The 22,742-nt window shown below is 39.5% G+C and overlaps 1 long non-coding RNA gene across 1 annotated transcript in view; it reads right to left on the bottom strand.

Annotated features, from left to right (window-relative positions):
- Window positions 1-1,753: 1,753 nt before the first annotated feature.
- LOC117948866 overlaps window positions 1,754-22,742 on the bottom strand; it is a 22,375-nt gene continuing 1,386 nt past the window's right edge. The window contains exons 2-3 of the long non-coding RNA XR_004657578.1: window positions 18,342-18,345; window positions 1,754-1,854 (exon numbers count right to left, since the gene is read on the bottom strand). This is a non-coding gene — a long non-coding RNA (uncharacterized LOC117948866). The remainder of the gene's footprint in view (window positions 1,855-18,341; window positions 18,346-22,742) is intronic.

Here is a 22,742-nt window from a genome sequence, read left to right as displayed (position 1 = left end):
GAAACTGCAGCATGTTTTAGGGGGTAAAAATTTAGGCGAGAAAATCATATATTTTCCAGTGAATTTCAACAGGTTTAACTAACTGGATTTAAGTTTAGTTTAGTTTATTCTTTTTTTCTATTGTAGTGATTTAAAACAAGTTCCAGATACAAATATTTACCAGCAGGATAGTTTAACATTTTAGCATATTTTGTTTGTAATGCTTAGCATGTTAGCTTCTTATAAGCTGTGTGTGTGTGTGTGTGTTAATGATAGGCTTGTAGAGAAGGGTTGGGTCTAAATGTGTGAGAGACTTTAGATTCATGTTTGGCTATAGAATGAGCTGCTGGAGTTGCTCAGTCAGATTTATGAATTTGTCTGTGTCGTATTGCATTCTTTCTCTCAATTCAATTAAATGTGCTTTATTGGCATGAAACATGCTGACAAAGCAGTTTAAATCGTCTTTCTCTCGCTGACATACACACAAACAAGTTTTATTGTAATATTGAGGGAAGTTTAGCCCTTGGTATTCGGGTCAAATTGACCAATTTCAAAGTTTTTCAAGAAGAAAAATGGTAAAAGTAAATTTTTTCTACCTGAATACAAACGGCCTTACCTATTTTCTGTGGTAAACGTATATTCTTGACTCAATTCAGAAAATTATTCTGGATATGACCACTTAATCATGAAGAATGATCACATAACATGAATTTTAACCTTATGACGAAAAAACAAACCACACTTCCATGTTTAATTGTGTTCTAGTACACAAATGTGTTTTTGTTTACAGTAGTGTATTGTTTGTTTTATTTTTGATTTATCCAAATTTACTGTACTGTAAAATATACTACTGTAATGTACTGATTTAGAATTCAGTATTTCATTTTTTGGTGGAACTGAATAAAAACAGGGAAAACAAAAGACTGCAGCGTTTTATATAAAGTAGAATAGTGTGTTGCTTCTGATCTGAAAGTGTATTTATATGATGCAAGTGGGTATTATTTTGTCATCAGATTGACATTTTGACAAAGGATTGTTAGGTTTTTATAGCAGAGTTTCAATTTGACATAGATGTGAATGGTTTATTCCCCAGTGTTGCTTGTGTGTAGAGTTCTAAAACAAAGAGCCAGGTTTCGCAAAATGTGGTCAAGCAACAGGCAAAAAACTGTAACAACACAGTTGTACACTTGGTCCTTTACTTCCCATTTCTCAATCTGATTGAGGAATTATTTTCTCTCTCTTTTGCAAGCAATGGAAGAGGCATGCAGAGACATTGAGGGGGGGTCAGTGCAGGGTTGGATAAGCATGGTGATATTTCCCCCTTTGCCTCCACTATTTTATATTTGTGTTGAGCTGTCTCTGCAAGCATTACTACAGGCACGAAAAGTCACCTCGTTATAGCAAAAGTAAATCTGGGTAGATATGAGGTACTTGCACAATCACCCTTCATAATTGTGTTTTGGGCGGGGACGGTCTGCTCAATTCATCATCTGGTGAAGAGCACAACTTACTGCAGAATGACGGACAATTGTTTAAAATGCTTGTTTTCTGAATGGATTTAATTGCAACAGATTTATTTTACTAACAGATTAGTAAAAATGTGGATCAGGGCTATGTTGTGCAAGATAATCTCATTGCTGATTAAATATTTCAAGTCTAGCGAATGATGCGATCAAACATCTGTGTTCTGAAATAGCCTCTTTTATATTTTTATTTTTATTTCTGCTTGTTATTGCTTTACAGGCTGTTTAACCTGTATTAATGGCTTTTGCTGTCTCCTGCTATGGTTTAAAATCATATGGCCAAATGACTACAGTTAAAAATTTGCCAGCTGGCTAACACTGGCACATTTACAGAAATGTTGATTAATGTGTACTGTCCTTTAAGTAGCTCCAGACCACACTCTATAATTTACAAAGACCCAACAATTCCAGTAATTCCCCCAAGGGCAAGCATTCAGTGGCAATGAAAAACTTCCTTTTAGGGAGAAGCCTGGTGTGATGAGGAAAACTTCCTTTTAGGGAGAAACCTCAGACATATCCATTATCTTGGTAGGCGGTCTGACGGTGCCGGTCAGGGGTGTGATGAACAGTGGCATTAAAAATAATGGAACTTTGACAAGAAATAGTAGTTTGTGGTGTAGCTGGGCACTGTTGGGCGTCACAGAATGTAGCAGGACATATCAGGGCCTAGCAGGGCACTGCAGAGCATAGCAGGGTGTAGCCGGGCGCGGAGCAGGACCACGGCAACAGCTGCAACCATGATTTAGGTGCCACCCTAATCCAAGAAAAACTTAAGGGCTCCGGGGAATATGCTCAGATGGAAAAGGAGAGGACCATGCTAGAGCATTTAGAGCTTTGTAGGTCAGGAGAAGAATTCCTCAATCCTCAGTCCTGGATTTTACAGGAAGCCAACGCAGAGAAACTAATACAGGAGAAATATATCTCTTTTCTTAGTTGTTGTCAGAACAAGCGCTGCAGCATTCTGGATAAGCTGGGGAGTCAAAAGGGACTTATTTGAGCATCCTGAAAGTAAAGAATTACACTAGTCCAGCCTATAAGAAACAAATGCATGGACAAATTCTCAGCATCATTTTGAGACAGTATGTGCCTAATTTTAATAATTAAGTTAAGAGGTGTTTAGGGCCCAGCACAATAACTTCAGTTTTGTCAGAGTTGAACATCAGAAAATTGTACGTCATCCATGATTTTATATCGTTAATGCATGCTTGAAGGTTAACTAACTGACTGGTTTGTCTGGCTTGATTGATAGATATAATTGGGTGTCATCCGCATAACAGTAAAAGTTGATTGAGTGTTTCCTAATAATATTGCCAAAAGGAAGCATATACAGGTATTAGGTGAATAGAATTGGTCCATGCACTGAGACTTCCTGATTTAGAGATCTAACAAGATCTTATAAGTCTCTAAACCTAAAGATCTAACAGTCACCAACAGGGGCCTGCCGGGGAACTGCTAATGGAAGCTACAGTATGTTGGTCCGCACCAAAGAACAAAAGTTCTCTGGCTGCAAAGAACAGAAATTAATACAGTCCTGCTGTTTCTTTCAAAACCACCCACCTGCCCACGAGACTGTATTCCAGGGCGTTGGTCCAGATATTTTAAAGATTAATATCTACTTTCTATCTACTTGCATTGTCTGCTCAACCTTTAAAAATGACATTGTTTACCCCGTCTTAAAGAAGCCCTCTCTCTCTGTTTTAAGTCATTTTAGACCCATCTCTAGGCTGCCATTTTTATTCAAGATTTTAGAAAAAGTTGGCTCTACACAAGTGATTTTTCTTCAATCAAACCATTGAATTACTGTATTTGAATCAGGTTTTCACTCCCAACACAGCACTGAGACGGCTGCTTGCAGCCGACAGGCCTGTACTTATCTCTCCCTGGACCTCAGCTCAGCCTCGACACTGGCTGGCTGAGTCTTTCTCGAGTCATGCTAATTAAGCTCAGTGAATGAACAAACAACATTTTGTCATCTTTTCCATCCTTTTTACAAAGCTACTGGGTACTTTTGTATGTTCAGTGACATATGGGGTCAAGGGTGATTGTGGAGTGAAATTAATCTGTTTTTTCTTTTTTAACGTTCCCTTTTCTGTAATGAATTAATCTAAATGAATGCGTTATTTTTGACAGCCCTGATAATTATTATTACTTCCTAGACACTTCCTTTTCTCTGTTGTTTTCTACCTTTAGATTGGATAAAAACATTGACTGGCTTGTACTTGAGCACAGAAAGGAAGAATGGGTTTTTGAACAAATCAGTGACTGTGAATTCAGTTGTTGGTTTCATTTCAGCTGCCGGGTGTAAACCTCCCTGGTAACAGTACCGTCCCTGTAGCTGTAGGCTCTTGGCCAGCTGCTGCTGTTGTTTCTTCCTGGTTGTGTAATATGTAACAGCCACTGGGCTTTCCCCTGCACGATTGCACCCTGCAGGCGAGGCCAGCTAAGGTTCATGATGCAAATGCTATGCAAATCATGCAAAAATATATTGAAATATATTTGACAAAGCAGTTATGGGGCCCCAGCTCATGCAACCTATTTAAATTATGTTTGCTGGGTAAGCACCAAAACAATCAACTTCATGGTGCTGCACTTGAAACTAACTTTAAAGTGTTTACACAGTCTCTGTGCTTCCTAATCTGTATCACAACACAAACATTTAAACATATATGAGAAATGTATCCTCTGCATTTAATTAAGTAGAGAATCTCTGGGTAAGATTGTTAGATTCTGACATATACAGCTTTTGTCACACACAAGTTGTAATGAAATTGTTTGTCTACTGATATTTTTATTTTGTAGTCATTCCATGCTTAAGCTTTTAGCATGTGTGAAAGTCACCTTCTCTCACAATCTTCCATGTCAGAGGCTCAGTCATGTTTAAAGGGGGAGAATGGGCTTCTGAGAACGTGAAACATGAGGTGGACAGATGTAATGTGATAAAGTAGATCAACAGCCATTATGTGTTTTGCCTAATTATTTTATGCATGTTTTATTAGATTATGTGTATAAATACAAACCTTTTTTTCTCCTTTTGGCCATTTTTGTGTTTTATTTTTTTATTTCATGCCTAAACTCTAAGTTGTTGTCCATTATCCCATCCTCTTTCAGTCACTGTGTTTTCTAATTTGTACATTTCTGGAGACAACTCATTTAAAAAAAAACAACAACAACAAAAAAACACTTTTAAATTATTAACCTTACCAAAATTAAACAGCAAATTGATCAAGAGAGAATTGCAATGCATCTAAGAATCGATTATTTTTCCCACCCCTACATTTAAATGTAAATGTAAATGTGCTGTATTTAACCCATTCTTCCTGATTAGACAGGGGACCCACTCCCGTTCTAATGCAAGTACCTCTGTCAAGGAAACAGCAGGAACTGGGGGTATTCCCCAGTAGAAATTTGTTTAAAAAACTGCTTTTCATTGCTTTTAAACATACATAACAGTACAAAACACAATAATAGAACCTATTTCAAATTCGAACAGGTACTACAGTTAGGGGTGGCTGTGGCTCATTGTTAGAGCGGTTGCCTGCCAATTGGAAGATTGGTGGTTCAATCCACATGTTGAAGTGTCCTTGGGCAAGACACTGAACCCCGAGTGTAAATGTGTGTGAGTGTTTATCTGATGAGCAGGTGGCACCTGGTACAGCAGCCTCATCCACAGTGTGTGAACGTTTGTGAATGGTGAATGCTTCCTGTTGATGTCAAAAGCGCTTTGAGTAGTCGTTAAGACTAGAAAAGTGCTACATAAATACAGTAAATTTACTGCTGGAGTTTTAGTTTGATTTAATTGATTAATGAGGGTCCAAGTTGAATTTATATCATTGGATGCCTTTTAAAAAAAATATTTATTTTTAGCTTTTCTTAATGATTGTGTGACTTTATTTTAGTTTTTCTTGCAGGTTTCCACATTTAAAGGGGTTGGACTAATAACCACTTTCTTAAATAGTTTTTTCAGAGAGCATTTTTTTTATTTCTTAAGTAATCCAGGGCTTTTCTTTAGTAGAAACAATCTTTAATGTTGCCGAAGTCAGTGGAAAACATTTTTCAAAGGTAGCATTAAAAATCCCTAAAATATCTGATAAACTACTGTATATCAACATCTTGTCATTTCAAAACTTCAAGGTGATCTTATCCTTTCAGTGAGAAGTGGATTTCCTCTCGGCAGAGATCAGGGACCTGCTACAAAAGCAGGTGGTGTTGGTCGTCCGCACACACGACAGACAGGAAGGGCTCTATTCTTTTTCAGAAACAATGTTAGATCTTCACATATTGGCCAGCAAAAAGGTCAAATGCTAACCGTGGTGCAAGACCACTATGGAGCTGGTTCAGCCGGGCAACATGTCAAAGTGGCTCAGAAACACAGAAAGTTCCTGCGTTGCATTGTTTCCAGGGGACCGCCTACCAGTACAACAGACAGAATTGGCTGCCCCCCCACTTCCATGTAAGCTGATGGGCCAAACAAAAAAGTCATTACAGGTAGTTCTTATCACGCTGATGTCTGTTTAAGTGTTAATTTTTCTGATCAGTTTGGTTTTTGTTTGTTATTGGATGCTATAAAAACAGGATGAAAGGTCACGATTACAGCTGGGATCGTCTTGAGATTGGTTGGGTGGGTGTATGGGCAGGACTGCGGCTCCACATCACTAATACCACTGCGCAACCTCTGGCCCCAAAATGACAAGTATTAACTATGACTATGGACTATGTTAGTAGTTAGTTAGTAGTTAGTTAGCAAAAAACAATAGAAAAATTTGGAGTGGATGTCACAGTTACATTATTGCAGCTGCACATTGTGGTGGCAGAAAAACAGCCGAAACAACGAATATAATGAATATAATGTTTTCACAATAAATCTATTCTTTTTTCAGGAACGTCCTTCATAATACATGGGGACGGCTCAATAATCAGCTAGATTGCAATATTCCACCATGTTCTAATGCTAAAGTGGTTACAAAAAAATTTGCCGAACAAGCTAGCTAGCTATCTGGACCTAATATTAGCTTGTCCCTCTTCATAGAAGCTGCCTCCGCTCTCCTCCCAGCAAAGTAGTCTGCCAGCAGCGGTGAGAACGCGGGGTGAGCTAGGTAAGGACCAGGTTGGGCAGTATGCAAGTATGATTTAAGCCCTTTTTTAAACTAATTTTAACCATATACACGAAACAACGTTTCACTGTAGCCCAAGCGCTGTTACACATTTAAAATATATAAAAACGGCATTATATTAAAACAACATACGAATCATGCTGCATTTAGTGCACACACATAGGCTCCGTAAAGTTCAGATAACGCAATGGTAGCATTAGCGCTTGGAGTGATGTTAACACTGAGTATAAACACAGCTGTGAATTTGCCTTTCATGTAGAACGGTCAGTAACAGTCACAAACTAAACACTAAACAGCGATTAGCAGTAGATGGATAAAAGCCCCCCATTTCTGCACCAGTCTGCTGGAAAGGCTAGCAGGCCTGATACCTGGAGAGCGTCACACTGTTGCGGTACACTGTTGTTCAGCCTTGTTTCTCAAAAACAAAAACACAGCAGTCTCTGAACTTGCGTTTGGAATTTTGTTGAAGTTGAATGTAGTCCAGTTTGTTGTATTCAGCAACACCACTGGCTGAGGTGCTGGTCTCTGTAGCAGACGAAGCTTGTGTAGTGTGTCGAGTAATCTATCTGAAATAAAGATACTGCATATTATCCTATGTATACACATAATTTGGCAGTAAAATAAAATAAAATAAACATTTGTTGCTGAAAGTTCCCTTAAATACATCCATGATGAAAATAGATAGCTGTTGCTTAGCTACAAGATGGCTAACACTCGACTCACTTTGGCTCGCTTTAGGTCCAACCCCCTATGGGCGGGTTGAAAAAATAACTGGCTTGTAGTTCACTAGCTCTGGCCAAAAATCCCTCGGATGACACAAAATGACAAAAAAAAAAATTTCAGACACACAATACAGAGGTCTCTCGTCTCAGGGGGACATGAGGACATGAGGAGGGAAGCACGGTCATTCAAAAATACTACTGGGTAACTATTAACTGAGCCCATTTATTCAATATTTGCATTAAACCATTTCAGTTGTAATACCACCTCTCTTTGCAGCAGTGGCTCTGTGGCTTAACATTAAAAGAACATTTATCAGAATTGTTGACGTCTTTTGAGTTGCAAAATTCAGTGTTTCCTCTACCATGATGGTCCAAAGTGATGTTAACATGCAAAGTTAGAACAGTGAAATAAAATCTAAAAATGCATGTTAAAAGGGTGCCAGGCACTCCTAAAGCTCTGATCCTTGAATCACCCCTGGGGATATGTTTACATTTTCAGGCCGACTGTCAGCCCAGCAGCCTGTAGCGACGGCTCCAGTGACTAACATTACACCCTTATCTACTCGTCAGCCTGGAGATGTGTTCAAACAGCAAGTTAACTGTGTTCCACAAGCCCTCTGAAGTTTTTTAGTCCAATAGCTAATTAAACTAAACAAACTCACAAACGGTCAAGCAAAAATACAACCATACTACTTTTGCATTTAAGTTTCTTCCCCTTATGAAAACTCAATCAATCACCTTAATCATCCAAAACATACTAAATTTGAACTCAAATTAAACTCAGCAAAACCTAAAATTAAATAAATTAAAATGAATCCCTTATTCATAGAGTAAGATGTAAAAATACTCCGGCTTTATGCGCTTTTCTCCTCTTTCAGCCAGTCTCACTGCCTGCCAAGCAATGGCTCATTTTTCTAATACAGTCCACTAAATTAGCAGAACAAAATGGCAAATAGCTCAACCCTACTACTTCTTCATGAAAGTGGGTTGGAAAAACGATCATTGCCACCGCGACTATCACCTTTGCCAATAGTTAGGCTACGCCCACAAAACACATTATCATTGTTTACAAACACAAAATAGCGCTAAACAGGCCTTCTTTCCTGTAATTCACCTACACAAAAACAATGAAATTGTCTATTGTCTACTTTCTTAGACTCGATTCAGACATACCCAATTCCGAGTTGAATTTGCAACACTGTTGTATTTTTCAAGTTGTGCGGTTAACACTGCACTTTATCAAAAGCACCAAACACTGTAAACAAATATCATTGCATCGCGTTCTCTGACAAACTTGGAGACCCCCATTTTCAGGGGGACCAGAGATCAGTCGTTTGGTTCACACCACCCCAAACAAACCGGTCTATCTGACAAAACGCTCCAGGGTTTGGTTAAAACGGACCACACTTTTAGGTGTAAATGCAGCTTAAGTATTGTGATTAATATTTGCCATCAATCAGTCCGGGTCCTGGAATGTCCTTATTTACCAAAGCTTAACACTGAAATGGATACATTCTTCCTGCACTAATTTGACAACAGGCATTTTGAATTGCTTAAACTCTAACTGTTGTGTATGTGAAAAACTGAAATACAATGTCTGCATCTGCCCTTCTGCCAGGGTTCAAGCGACGTCATCTGCACATTTTATCTAACATCCCTATTTATGATTGTGCAAACTGTGCCCTCATATGTGAAACATGTTCACATACTACACTCTAGTGCTTCTCTACAGTCATAATGAAAGGCAGAGTTGGTTAGTTACAAAAGGAAAAATGGTGTAATGATCAGAGAAATGAAAACGTAAATGTGTCAAATAAAATGTCAGCTAGTAGTGGAGAATAATTCTCCACTGGGCTGGGACAGAACAAGCAGAGGAAGTTAAGTCATGGCATAGCTGAACAAAGTCACGTTAGAGGCTCACCAACTACTGCTTTATGCATTATTATCTGAAAGAAAAAATAGATGAAGCATTCCCTGATGACTAACTGCTGAGTTTTTGTGTTTATCAATAAAATCTGATTTTGGTTGGAATGAAAGCCGCAGACCTGTGGGGCTTGGTGGCACATAGTTGGAAACCACTGGTCTAAACTACCAGCTGTGGTCACACCCTAACATCGTGCATCTACTGTTTTGTGTAGCAGAGTTCACTAAATTGTTTTGCTAATCTGCCCACCAGCTTTGTTGTAGGCAAGCATGGCCAGCTGTTATGTAGGAGGGTTTGCCACCCAAGAAGCCCATAGTATGGCATCCACCACATGTGAGAGGGCTGACCCACACACTGAGATACAAACTGATGATGGATTGAGAGAGTGACAGACACATTCACTGATAGAAAGCATTATATTAAAATTGATCTCTTGATAACTATAAGCTATTGTGTATCACAAATCCAAAGAACATTATCATACTGGGTTACAAACCATTGTAATTTAAATAAACAGCAAAATACTGTACAAATGGGCTTTACAAGCTCCAATAAATGGATTGAATTTAAGTTGTGTTTTTCTAGCCTTACCAGCTACTCAAAGAGCTTTACACACTACCGGAACCATTCACCATTCACACACATTCATACACTGTGGCCAATGCTGCCATACAAGGTGCCACCTGCTCATCAGATAAACACTCACACACCGATGGATCACCATCGGGAACAATTCAGGGTTTAGTGGCTTGCCCAAGAACACTTCGACTTGTAGACCAGGGATTGAACCACCAGACCATTTCATTTGGTAGATGACCACTCTACCACCTTGAACCTTTTTTATTTTATTTTTTTAGAAAGGTTTGAAATCACATCGGCGCTGACAGAGCATGCAAAGAATGTGTATTGCAGTTTTTTGACACAGCGTGACATGCAGCAGTGGTTCTGTTGCCTCGTTTTTGTGTCCATTTCGAAGCATCAGTGAGCAGTGCCTGCATTTAAGTGACACCAAAATAAAGCACTGAAATCTATGGCTCGATTAGAAGTTGATCTTTAACGTGCATATTAATAATCTGCTGAAAAGTTAATGCCAAAACTGGGATTTCTTTACGGAAGAAATGCTTTCCAGAAATATAACTGTTCAAAACTCATTTTTATCTGCATTAAACTATGGTGTGATTTACATGCATGCAACTTCATCGCTACTAATAAAACTACATTTTATAATACTTTAGGTTGGTCATCTCTGTACCAGGAGAACAAATGCAAATCGCTCTTTGTGACTTAAACATTGTTAGGTACACAACCTACTTACAGTATATCTCTAGCCTACAATGGCAGTGAGACAGGCATTATAGATCTGTACAATTGACTGGTAGCATTGAGACAGGCAGTCTAGATCTGTACAAATGACTGGTAGCATTGAGACAGGCAGTCTAGATCTGTATTAGTGACTAATGGCAGTAAGACAGGCAGTCAAGCCTCAGAGTTAAGGCAGTAGACAGTGTGTCCAGATAGTCAGACAGACAGGCTGTAAAGGGCTGTGATTGACAAGAGGTCTTGTGGCTTGCGCCTCTGCACGCCACTCATCCGCCACTTCCTGGGCCCTTTGTGTTTCAAAAACACACACACACATACACACACACACACACACACACACACACAGTCGTGTCTGCCTATCTTTGTGGGGACCAGTCATTAACATAATGCATTCCCTAGCCCCTTACCCTAACCTTAACCATCAAACCTAAATGCCTAACCCTAACCCTCACCCTGACCCTAACCATAACCTAACTCTAACCCTACTCCTAAAACCAAGTCTTAGTCCTCAAAAAGCCCTTTAACGGTATGGGGACCAGCATTTTGGTCCCCACAAAGCAGTCAGGTCCCCATAAGTATACTGTTTTCACAGTTTTTGGTCCCCACAAATGTAGCTATACCTAGACCACACACACACACACACACACACACACACACACACCATCTGCTGTGGTAATTCACAGGCTGCATGCCGAAGCAGCACACAGCCTCCTGTCTTGCTTTGCTTTCTGCTATTCATTCCTCCTTTGCTCGCTCGCAGTCTTTTATTTGGAGGGAGAAAGCCAGGCCATTCAGAACTTTTGTTTGTACTGGCCACACACACACACACACACACACACACACACACACACACACCGAACTTTCAAAAGCAATCATTCCACTCCACTTAGAGGATGGCAGTCTGGTTTTGTTGACTCTTACAATTTATTTAGCCTCTCATATTTTTTTGCGTGAACTGTGGAGGAGCTCTCCTTTCCTCTCAGGCAGGAGTGGCTGTCAACAGCTAAGTTTGACCATCGTAACAGAACAAAGCACATGTAGTGAATTACTGAGCTGTTGATGACTGGAAATTTATCATGTAGTTACTGATCCATCAGATTGTTTTTACATTTTATATTTTATGTCTGGTTTATGTCTTATAATCTGCTGAATACATTTATTATTTTTAAGGACCCATGGTAAAAGTGAAGATTCTGAATTGGATGACTACACATCAACATGGATCTTACAAAAATAAAAAGCTAATTAAGAAGGATTATAAATCTTGTCAAAAAGCAACCTCTCACCCTTTCAATTGCTTGCTTTGAACTAATAGTTTACCAAACGAAGTTAATTTTGGTATGCTGTCACAGCCAAAATAGCATTTTTGTTGTTGCTAATCAGACTAAACGTCTTTTGACGTGGTCATTGTTATGCTTTGGGTTCCGCTTTCGCACGCTTCCAGGTTGCTGGCGTTGACTCGCGTCGGTGCGACTGGCGCAATGAGGCTTGGACCCAATCATAACTGCTTGCAGTTCTAGTTTCTAGGGGTGCAAACCCAAGGGGGCTGGGAACGTTTGCAAGGTTAACAGATCAAGCGGGGCTGTGGAACCATAAGGTTTCTTATTATTAGGGGTCCAAGCCAGAGGCTGCAGTATCAGCAGGGCTGTGGAACCCTATTGTTTTTCGAAGGATTCTTTTTTCTTCTTCTTCGCTATTTTTCTTATCTGCCTAAAAGTCCCACAACAGCCTAATCCGTACATGGTGAAGGGGAGTCATTTCCATGACTGGTCCAGAACCATACAAGGACCTCAGGCGGAACAATTTACCCACTTTCACCACTAGGTTGCACTGTAGCAGAAAAAAGGTGTTTGGCCCTGTAACTCCAAATCCGTACATAGCACTTTCAAAAACCATAGCCGATTTTCGTCTACACTTTTATCCGTGAAAAATCGCAATTTATCTAAAACCTACTTTGCCAAACTCCTCCTAGACTGTGCAACCAATCTGCATGAATCTTGGCAGGTAGGATCTTCAGACCGACCTGACAAGTTATCAAAAGAATTTTTTTAGGATAAATATTGCGTATATTACACACAAACAAATTGGTGTAGCTAACTATAAAAACACTAACTTATCTCTCAGGAGGTTCACCACGCATTTTTACGACAATTGGCCACTAAGGGATACTACAAGTACAAAAAGTTTATATGTAAAGAACGGCTCTTACGATTTTTACAGAATTTGGAGGGTACCATCTAGGGCCACTCCTGAGCCTACCCTTACAGTGGGGTACTGACTGGTCAAAGTGTGAGTGGCCTTTGGGCCCTACATTTAATGATTCACCACGTATACGGGCGGCGGTGGCTCGGTGGTAGAGCGGTTGCCTGCTAATTGGAAGGTTGGTGGTTTGATCACCGCCCCTGCAGGTATTGTCGAAGTGTCCTTGGACAAGACACTGAACCCCGAGTTGCCCCCGGTGCTGCGCATTGGAGTGTGAATGTGTGTGAATGTTTATCTGATGAGCAGGGGGCACCTTGTACGGCAGCCCCGGCCACAGTGTGTGAATGGTGAATGTTTCCTGTAGATGTAAAAGTGCTTTGAGTAGTCGTTAAGACTGGAAAAGCGCTATATAAATACAGCACATTTATACTAATGTGAACAACTTTAAATTTAAAAGGTAGAGGTCATGGATCTCACCTACCAAAAATTACACATGTGGACCACTAGGTGGTACTAAAGTGTGTTTTTGCTTTTAACTCCCACAATACACATCGCACATTAGAAAACCTTACACCCACGTGTTCCTTTAATCACGCTAAACATAATATGAGCCAACACCATTTCCACTAAGAAGTTTTTGCGCGATATCGCGCAATGTGCAAAACCAACTTTTTCCAACTCTTTGTAGGCCGTGCAACCAACCTGCACGAAACCTGGTAGGTATTATCTCCAGATAGACCTGACCAAGTTATCAAAAGAATGCTGCTACAGTAAAGTGTGAGACCAAACAAATTTTCCTAGCAAGCTACCAAAACACAAACTTTATCATATCTTGGTCAAAATAATTGCTATAAACAAACAACTTGAGATTCAAGATCACACTGCGATGCTCTGTACTAAATTTGTTGAGAATTGGCTATTAGATGGCACTATAATCAACGTTTATGCGTTTGGGCCAATAACTCAATGTATGCAAATTTGCGATTGCAAATAAAAAAATCAAACTAAGGGTGCCTGTGTAGCACACCTGGCAAATGCCGCCAATATACAGAGGCCACAGAGGCCGCGGGTTCAGTACCAACCTGTGGCCCTTTGTTGCATGTCATGTCCCCCTTTCTCTCCTCTTTCATGTCTAAACTCTCCAATTGTTTAAACATCTGTTTAGATTTCAGACTACAGGTAAATCAGTCACTACACAAACAAAGGCCATATTAGCAACAAGTGCTGTCCTTCTTAAGAAGAAGTCACTTGACGTCACTTTGGGTCAAGACGTTCTGACTGATGCGCGGCAAAAGAATCACAGTTAGGTTTAGTAAAAGATTGTGTGTGGGGTTACAAAATGTACGTTTCTGTGAAAAGCGGGACGAGAACACCATCCCAACCTGGCATTTTTATTTACATCATCGAAAGTAACGGCGTTAATAACGCCAGTATCTTTTTCAGCAACAAGTAATCTAATTGATTACTCTTCCCATCTTAATACCGCCCTTACCGTTACTGCTGAAAAATGTAGCACGCTCGTACAACTGAAGCTGTTTTTTTCTTCAGACCAACTAGATCTCTAAGCCTAGAGGCAAATACTTTTCTTCTTCCTTGGTTAGTTGGCCCTGCACAAGACAATGCTGACAATTGGCTGAGGTTGAGTAAAATTTCATGGTAAGCCAATCAGAGGTAGAGTTGGGCGGGTGTTCAAAAGCACGGACACATAACGAACAACACAAGCGAGTCAGTCAAGGAGAGACAGGTTTGGCGTTATGAAATCAATTAGGGGCTAACTTTTCCGGCTAAAGATTTCCCACCATCATCAGAAAACACGGGGGGGGGGGGGGGGGGGGTGGTGCACTTTGTTTCTATCACTATAACTCTAGAGTGGCTACACGCTCCGAAGCTAATCCCTGTCACTCTCTCACTTCTCCTTCGCTCTATCACAAACACACACAAACACACACACACACACACACACACACACACACTAGCGCACAAGTATAAACATCAGGTCAATTGCGTTATTTGCACTACAAAGAGTGTATTTGTTTTTGATTTTGTTTTGATATAGCGCTTAACAAGCATTATTAATTTTTCCCAGTTGTGGCTTGTTGAGGGGAAATTAATATTAAAAGTTCCAAAACATCTATGTTGTTATTTGTATGGATCCACTAGACATAATTTCTACAGACATGGCATCTGATTGGAGGCAAGTCTCACTTTGTCCCCCAGCAACATTAAAAGAGTTTAGATGTGTAAAGTTTCTGTTAATAATGTATAGTATTAAGTGTCCATTACATTATAATTTTCAGATTTATCATAAATAATTGAACAAGCACATGTATTTTAAGTTCCATTAAAGAGGGGCGGGTCACATTTGAGCATTTAAAAATGTACTTGAACGTAACACATTAGTTATTTTCTGAAGTAACTAGTTACTTTCATAAATTGTAACTGAGTATCTAATTTAGTTATTTTTTGGTAGAAGTAACTAGTAACTGTAACTAATTACTTTTTTAAAGTTATTTGCCCAGCACTGCTAACTGGTAACGTAAAAAGAAATGTTAAGCTGGATTTAACTCCCTGTTGCAGATGCTGCATCCTATAGGTCAGATGATTAAATAATCAGTCATTCCAGTTCAGATTGGCCTGCTAGTACAGCTGTCTCCGACCCTATCTAATAAATGTTTTTTATTTTTAATGACCAAATTAATTCCTTGATTTTCCTGATAGTTACTGAGCAGGATAACTAACAAAGTATTTTTCTTATGGTACTTAATATCGTATAATATGAATGTATTATTTTGTAAGCACACTTTGGTGATACAGACTGGGAATATTGTGTGGTGTGTATGTGGCAAGTCTAATCAGGAAATGATGTCATCACAACAAACAGGTTCACTTCATTAACTTTACCTGAAATCAATTTAAAAAAAGACATTGGGTCCTATCTTGCCCCCGGTGTAGTGTGGCGCAAAAGCCCCACGCAAGTGTCTTTGCTGTTTTAGGACTGACGCATTAATTTCCCATCCCGCGCCCGTTGCCGTTTAAATAGAAAATGCACCTGCGCCCATCTTTGCATCTATGGGCGTGTTGTTCTTATGTGTGTTCAGGTGAATTACTGGCATATTGTTATCTTACGGCAGTAGAAAGTTATGGCTAAAGTCAATAGTGCAGCATTTAATTATTTTAACAGCGTATCAGTAAAATATGCCTGGGCTTGTGCACAGCGCACAAGCCCACAATTATGCAAAGATTAAAAATAAAAATAGTACAATGTACAAATAAACCAATCAGAGATTACACTGATTGGTTTATTGCATGTTACGCACAAAACACACCTACGAGCAAAAGTGGATTTAGACACGCCCTAAACGCACCTACACCACCACACAGTGTGCTTAGTTCGTTAAAATAGGGCCCTTAAAATGTAACAGTAGTGTACCAGTGTTTCTTTAATAACCACTTCTATTGCTACTTTTTCAATAACTACTTTTGTTATCCAACCCAACTAGTTATTTTGATGACTAATTTTATTTCTAAAACACACCTTGCCGGAACTCATGTCATTCTGGGCAGCTTTAATAAACATAATGTGCTCACTTCACAGGCTACACATAACCTTTTGATGCTGCTCATTGGTCAATTACAAGGTTATTGAAAAGTAGCAAGAAGTAAATGATTTAAGAATACTTCCAAAAGTCCTTAAAGTACAGCAAGATCTATGAGTAATCATGAGGGAGAAGGGAGACACATGGTTACCCAGTTGATTGCAGAATGTGTTTACATACACTAGTACTTTCTGTAAACGTGTGTGTGTGTGTTTGACAGTACAGTGAAAGGACAGACTGACAGACCTTGGTGAAAAATGTGTTTTATTCTATTACAAGGAAATGTTTCTCCTTTTACCCACTATTTTTCCTACACATGCTCCCATGAAAAATGCCAGTTAGGAACCTCTGCAGCAGGCCCTGGACAGCTTAGGAAAGTTATAGCAAACTGATTCCACAAAGTTAGAGAAATCTTGCTGCAGTCTGCAGTTGTCAAACAAGTAAAGCTAACATTAAGCCAAGGCAACACAGGAGTGATCACAGTGATGCAACATGGGTTTCTATTTGTGGCATCAGTACCTCCAGTAGCTTTCCACTGAACACACCTGGTCATATTTGCAAGTAGGAGCAAACAAGATTCAACAGTAAGTTTTTCATAAGGTTAACAATCCAGTAACTCAACCGTGGGACAGCCTGTTAAAAATCTCTGGGAGATTTATAAAGTTGAATGTTAATGCAAGCCCATGATACAGTTTCTGTTAGAGCCGATCATTACTTCACAGCCATTCTCACTCCTTCTAACAGTAGACAGAGAGAGCTATGTGACAGACACAAGACAATACTGCTGCCATTGTTTGACTTTGGTCGGGAGCCAAAAACCTCTTCAGGAATTACAAACATGCAGACGGTGTACATTCGCTCATACAGGCCTGACAAAGATCTGCAATGCAGATTGCACAACAAAAAATGGACAGGGACAGAAAGAACATCACACAGCTGTTGTCATTAACCTGGCTATTTTCTTTTTTTTTGAAGGCGCAGATCTATCCAAACCTCTCCTGTCAGCTTCCATTTATGCTAAATGTTTATGCTTTGCTATTTGCCTTCATTTTTTATTGAATCACATTAATCTCAAATGCAACTATACACATGTTCATTGTGTAAATCCCTACATACTAAATAGAGCAACCAACAACCACAATAACCTGTCACATAATAGGTATGTGGTATTGTTGTAAAAGTTGTCATATGGGGAAGAATTTAATTTCCTTTTCACTTTAAAGCAACCAAATGTAGTTTGTTGCCCAATCTCCCATCATACCACCCCACCCACCCCCATCATATATATGGTACGGTATATGATCACCGTCCTCATGACCAGTTGTCCTTACTGGGAAGGAATGAATGCTGGTTGCGAGTATATTACAGAAGATTGTTGTAGGGGGGAGGCTGTGTCCTACCAAAGGATTTTTCCCTTGTTGCATTGTAAAGGAAGATATCAGGTTATGCGTTGTGGTCAGACAGAGAGGAGAGATTGGATGAGCCATGAGATCGATACATTTTAAGCATTTTTTCTTTTTCTTGCACATATTGTACAGTAGTTGTAACTGTTTATTTTGCTGTTGTTCTGATATCAAAATACTGTAAATACAAAGTAGGTATACATTTCCCAATTACTTGAAACAGTCTTTACCGTATTTTTACAGTCCTACAGAACAGTCCACATGCAATACTGTACTACTGTACTCAGTGAGTACTGCATTGATATACAGTACTGCAATTTTATAATGAGAGTAGATTTCTTACCTTTGCTCATTTCGAAAAGTCCGGATGATGGATGCTACAGTGCACCTGCTCAGATTTGGCTGTACTCTTTGCCCCACCTCCTTCATTGTTAGACCATGGTTGACCACATGATCGACCAAAGTGGCTCGGATCTCGTCAGATTTTACGGTCCTTGGCTGTCCTCGTCCTCGTCTCAGTCTCAGTCTCAGTCTCAGTCTCAATCTCACTCTCACTCTCACTCCTCTGGCTCTGCCTCTGTTTCCAATGTTGGCATCCATTGCTCCATTGAAGAGCTCACCTGTTGCCCTTTTATGATAAAGCTCTAAATGCTAATTGGAAAACTGTGTGACGGGTGTTTGCCCTGGTGATGAGTCAGTGTGCATATTTGAATGGCAGTGTGTTCCTTGTGAAAACAGGATATTTTATGCATAAAACTTTTGCCAAAAGCAGAGAATATGTGTTGTGTTTTGAAAAAAGTGTGTTTTAGAACTGCAATTTGAGTATAAAGCCGGAATTGTGCTTGTAGTTTAGCAGAATTGGTTCAGGGGGTTGGTGAATGAGTTACATGTTGTGGTCTTTGTGTCTCAACTACCAAAATTTGTGTGTAAACAATTGAGAAAAACTGTAAGAGGAACTCTGACAGAGTCAGAATCTGATACATGGTATGTATGTAACACTACTTCCAGTACTTCGGACACATACCATATTTACTGATCTGTACATTCTTTTGTCCGTTACACAGTAAGTATTGGAGATGGATGCCCAAGTAATTTGCTATGATTTCATTTAAGTGTATGAGGTTGGCTTCAAGAGGTAATGGATTTTGTGATCTGAACGAAGTATTTTTGTAGCTACCGCCATATGGACCGTTCCTAAATCCCATAGAGGACTTCTTCTCAGCCTGGCACTGGAAAGTCTAGGATTGCCAACCCCTATGCCTGCATGTCACTTCTCCAGGCAATTTTTGGCAAGAATAAATATATCTTGTGATGTGGTCAAAGTATTGTGACCAGACCCAGCCAAGACAAGAGATGGTGATTCAATTCCATTAAATTCATTTTTATCTATATAGCACCAAACACAACAACAGTTGTTTCTTTAAACCAATCACAAGCGTCTTGATCTGCATGGAGCCGCTGCAAAAAAGCCTCAGGAAGGAACTTTTTTTGGAACATGTTTACATTCAAAAGTTGTTTTAGTCAGTCAGTGAACCATAAATCCTCATAAATCTACCGGAGTTTTAAATTCCAACACAAAGAAAGAAGAAGGTGATGGACATTGGCGGAAAGACAGGGATCTGGCAAAATTTCCCGCGGCACCGGAGCAATCCTGGAAGTAGATGCTTATGGCAAATACATTATACTGGTTCTCTGTTGAATAGTATTACCTCCCAAAACATATAGGCATCAGTTAATTGCAAAAGTCATTCCATGGAAAACCGTTGAAACAGTTGTCATTATCTGTCAAGAAAAATTCTGAACATTTCTACTAGACTTTTTTTGTACATATATCCACAATTAATAAATTTCTCTAAGGTGAATCTTGACTTACACTAATGGAGGAGAATGTCTGAAGCTTTAGATCCACCAATGATCAACCAATTTTCTGAAATAGCTCATAGATGCATCTCATGAACCTTTAACTGGCAAGCCAGTATAGGCGTTGTTACAGTTTAATTTCTGTCAGTGGAAGAACAACAAGGAAATGAACAGGGTCAACAACTGGTCAAGAGGATGATTACAGTAAGAAGACTGTGTAGTAAAAGAGTTTAGAAAAACTCCACTGTAATTCCCCATACAGTGCTACATGTACAGTTCTGCCTAAGGTTTTTTTCCTATGTTTACAATTCTAATTTTATAGTTTCCCTTTGAGCTATTTTGTGCTGTACAAACAGTCTTCTCTTTTTTTCTGTATTGCAATGACATGGTCTGTCAATCAAGGCGTGAATGTGGATCCTGTCCAATGCTGTGCAATCAATCTCCCACATACAGTACAGTAATGTGTAACTTTGTGCTGTTGAATTTTATATATGCCATATAGAAAAAAGTTACTGTAAATCTTCATTATCAGAAAATAATTATGAAATGCAATGTTGCATTGACAACATAGCTAAGCCTTTTGACCATCTTGTTTGTACACAATGACACAAGGACTTGTCATTCTGATGGCACTGACATGTTCATTGATAGAAATGGAAGCTGAATTAGTCTTTTGCAGGTAATCCAATATGTTGTGCTGTTTGTATAAATTCTTTTGAGAAATGAACTGATTAGCAAATGTTACGGATAATGAGAAACATTTACTGAGAAAAACTATAATGTGGACCCCAAGAAGAATAGCTGTGCATAAGGGAACTACTGACTGGAATCCTATACAATGCAGTTCACTGAAAAGCCTCAGTGTCAATAATAATACTCACAATAATTTTTCTGACAAACACTTTGAATCTTCAAAGGGGACATATGCTCTTTTTCAGGTTAAAACCTACAAATGTTGTATTTTGGGATTCTACTTGAACATGTTTAATTGCCTTAATGTTAACAAAAACATTATGTTTCTTTGTGATTATACCTGTATTGACCCTCTGTCTAAAATGCTCTCATGAAGCCCCCCTCCTGAAAAAGATCAGTCCTCTCTGATTGGTCAGTGTTTCTGGCTCTTCTGCAAATGCACTCTGCAGCCAGGGATAAATTGTAAGGGAACTGTAGCGGCACTCTCTACCTTTATATAGTATAACAACCGGACGTCCTGGCGGCTTCTTTCGGGGACTGAGGCCACGGTCGGACAGTAATCCGTTGACTGTCCCATATCCGCCTTCGCAAGAGGGGTAAAAAGGCGCATAGGGAGCAAAAATATTGAAAAAATGATATATACCCCGCCAAATCACAGACATGTCTATTCACACGGAACTAATATTACAGGACCTTGGTGTTTAGCAAAATATGGTAGGTCATTTGCTGGTGAATTTTTTTCATAACTAATTACAGACATGGCCAATTCGTATGGGATTAAGATTACAGACAACCTTCGTGAATATTACAAAGGAATTCAGGTCACCAGGTAATACTGATCCCGTGCAAATAGGGCTTTTCTCTCATTTTGATTTCATATGTCTGCGTTATGAGATGTCTGTCTCTGAGATTTCCCCCACCACCCAGATAGTTGGATCTGCTTAAAACATAGTGGCTCGAAATTTTAGATGCGGCAACAGAAGACATGCTAGTGTAAACTGTAGCTAATTGACTTTAAGTACTTCAAAAAGTGTGTAGTATGAAAGTACATTTTTGAGTGTGTATGTATTCACAGCATCTTCTGGAGTCACAGCTTTGTAAATGGAACAAGTTTATTAAGCTAGGGAGCCTGTTACCTCAGTTAGCTCAAAGGTCTCTTAAGACTGGCCAACATACCATGTCAACACATGAAAGGGATCACTGGACATTGGGGGTATAGTGTGTGTGCGTGCGTGTGTGTGTGCATGCTCTATTTGGAAAGGGTGTCTGCTCTTGAACTGGATCCATTTACACAGGTTAAGTGGTCTTGTGGTCTCTAATGTGACCATAGCAGGGCAGAATGACCTCTGCAGGGCTTGAATGCACCAGAGCCTTAATCCTCCTCCTCCTTGTCTTTTTTAATTCTCTCCCTCCTTTACTGTCAAAAGAGGGCTCTGACTTCCCTTTCTTCTCTCCTCTCTGCCCCCCATATCGTTAAACAGGCTTCGCACTGGCAAAGGAATGTCTTTTGCGAGGTTACGTTCAACACAGAGAAAAGTCAGGGAATGTAAGCAGTTCTTCTGTGAGGTCAGGGAATATGAAGATATTTTCCTTTTTTCCATTTGAATATAGCAGAGTGATTATTAAACATGTTTTTCATTCATTGCAGTTGATGGTTTTCAGCCAAACTAGAAATCAGACCGACCCTGAAAAGTTATTTCTGAGTGAACAATAGAACTTTGTTTTAGCTGTGACCTGTTGTAAATCATGGAATTTCTCAAACTTCTCAGTGGAACCCAAATTCACATGCTTTGAAGCTCTTTTTCTCTCAATGTCTACCCTACTGCACATTTAAAAGAATGTATTGCATCTCTATAAGCTCCAACAACTGAGAGTCATTGACAGTAGTGAGCCCAAACTGTACTTGCCAAAGAGCGTTGTGTGGAATCAATCATGTTATTTTGGGTACTTACAATTGGGTAGTTAAAAATAGCAGTGATATAGAAAAACGGGTAAATTTGACCCGAGAACAACATGAGGGTTAAACACACAGAGCAATGCTTTGTGTCTACTTTTTCTGTAACAAAAAAAAGAGATGAGCAGCTAATTAATAATATATAAGTTAATTACAATGGACACGCATAGCTGTGTGCATGCTCCCTAAACGTCGTGCCATTCAGAGACCCGAGACCCAAACAAGGATCTATGTGTCTGTCAGACGGTTCTGAATGAGATATATACTCACATAAAGGATTATTAGAAACACCTGTTACATTTCTCATAAATGCAATCATCTAATCAACCAATCAAATGGCAGTTGTTGCAATGCATATAGGGGTGTGGTCCTGGTCGAGACAATCTCCGGAACTCCAAAATTCGAAAGTTGAGGAACTCCTCAACTGGCCGCGCAGCGTTCTGTGATATTCACAG

Source organism: Etheostoma cragini, chromosome 1 (genome assembly GCF_013103735.1).
Source record: "Etheostoma cragini isolate CJK2018 chromosome 1, CSU_Ecrag_1.0, whole genome shotgun sequence".
NCBI classification, from domain to species: domain Eukaryota; kingdom Metazoa; phylum Chordata; class Actinopteri; order Perciformes; family Percidae; genus Etheostoma; species Etheostoma cragini.
Note: the sequence above shows the minus strand (reverse complement) of the source record. Positions and strands in the feature narration are given on the sequence as shown.